Source organism: Sinocyclocheilus anshuiensis, unplaced genomic scaffold (assembly GCF_001515605.1).
Source record: "Sinocyclocheilus anshuiensis isolate Anshui unplaced genomic scaffold, SAMN03320099.WGS_v1.1 scaffold454, whole genome shotgun sequence".
Lineage (NCBI taxonomy): Eukaryota > Metazoa > Chordata > Actinopteri > Cypriniformes > Cyprinidae > Sinocyclocheilus > Sinocyclocheilus anshuiensis.
Window position 1 is genome coordinate 3,901,441 of NW_015548217.1, and position 1,536 is coordinate 3,902,976.

At 37.9% G+C, this 1,536-nt stretch overlaps 1 protein-coding gene across 1 annotated transcript in view; it reads right to left on the reverse strand.

Annotated features, from left to right (window-relative positions):
* Positions 1-1,536, reverse strand: part of LOC107654051 (protocadherin-15-like) — a 224,722-nt gene that overhangs the window by 102,154 nt on the left and 121,032 nt on the right. The window lies entirely within an intron of this gene.

Below are 1,536 nucleotides of genomic sequence, written 5' to 3' on the forward strand. Positions count from 1 at the left end.
AAAATAGTCCATGTGACATCAGTGGTTCAACTGTAATTTTACGAAGCAACGAGTATACTTTTTATGCACAAAGAAAACAATAACTATTTATTCAACAAATCGTCTCCCGAGTTACCATCTTCCGCCATTTTGGAGAGTATCCCAGAATGTAATCAACATAATCAGCGTTGTTTACATTCAGCATGCGCGCGCGCGCTTTCACTGAACGCAAGCAACGCTGATTATTTTCAGCATGCGCGCCCTTTCTACTGAATGTAAACAGCGCTGATTACGTTGATTACGTTCTGGGGTACTCTCCAAAATGGAGGGAGACGGTAACTCGGGGAGAATAATTGTTGAATAAATTATGTTATTACTGTTTTCTCTGTGCACAAAAAGTATTCTCGTAGCTTCGTAAAATTATGGTTGAACCACTGATGTCACATGGACTATTTTACTGATGTCCTTACTACGTTTCTGGACTTGGGAACATTGCAGTTGCATTGCGGTCTACAGAGGGTCAGACAGCTTTCAGATTTTATCAAAAATATCTTAATTTGTGTTCTAAAGATGAACGAAGGTCTTATGGGTTTGGAACGACATGAGGGTGAGTAATTAATGACAGAATTTTCATTTTTTTATTATAAAGTTTATAACAATATAATTATTTATAATTAAAAAATGTCAGTAATAACTATTCATTTAATGTATTAATATATTATATACACAGTAATAATTTACAGTAATGACTAGGGATGGGTACCGAAACCCGGTATTTAATCGGTCCTGGGGCTAAATTATGAAAGACCGGAGTATCAATAAGCTCGGACATTAACGGTTCTGCTATCGGTACTGGATAAATTAATAAAACACACATACATGTATTATTGCTATATATACACATTATCTTACAAATTCTATCTCACCAGAGTCGCCAGCGGTTTTTCAAACATTTGTCTGATGCATTTTTGCTATTCGCAATTCAGATGCGAGATCGCGCCCACGTGGAGGAGCTTCAGCACGCGCAACATGAAAGCCCTGTTTAATTATGATAGAAGAGAACTAAACATTCAAACATCTGCTTACACTTTAGGCCTGTGGCTGTTTTATTAAGCTAATTGTATTTTTTATTTCGATTTTGGCTTCTAAGGATTATACAAAAGAAGACATGAGGTAAAGCTATTAAAAACTAGCTGCGTTTCGTATTGCGCAACTTCTTTCCCTTCACAGCGGTGCGCATTCGTTCCTCCCTAAAACCCAAACTTAACGTCAGAATCAGCTCAATCTGTGCTTGTTGTAAGATGCTGTCTTTACTGTTGCTAAATTGCGGGACATGTTTGATAATAAAATGTTGAAAGCACAATCTGCACAAGAGACGCTGTTCCTCAGGCTGAAATGTGTGCGCGCGGCGCGCTCCAAAACGGACAAACAAATTACACTTTGAGCTTCGGGCGCATGTCCAAATGATCAAATACACACAAAAATATGTCAAAATGGCCGGCTTGGAGAATATTTACTTAAACACAGTTTATGTCTTAAGTGGAGGAGAACAGTTGG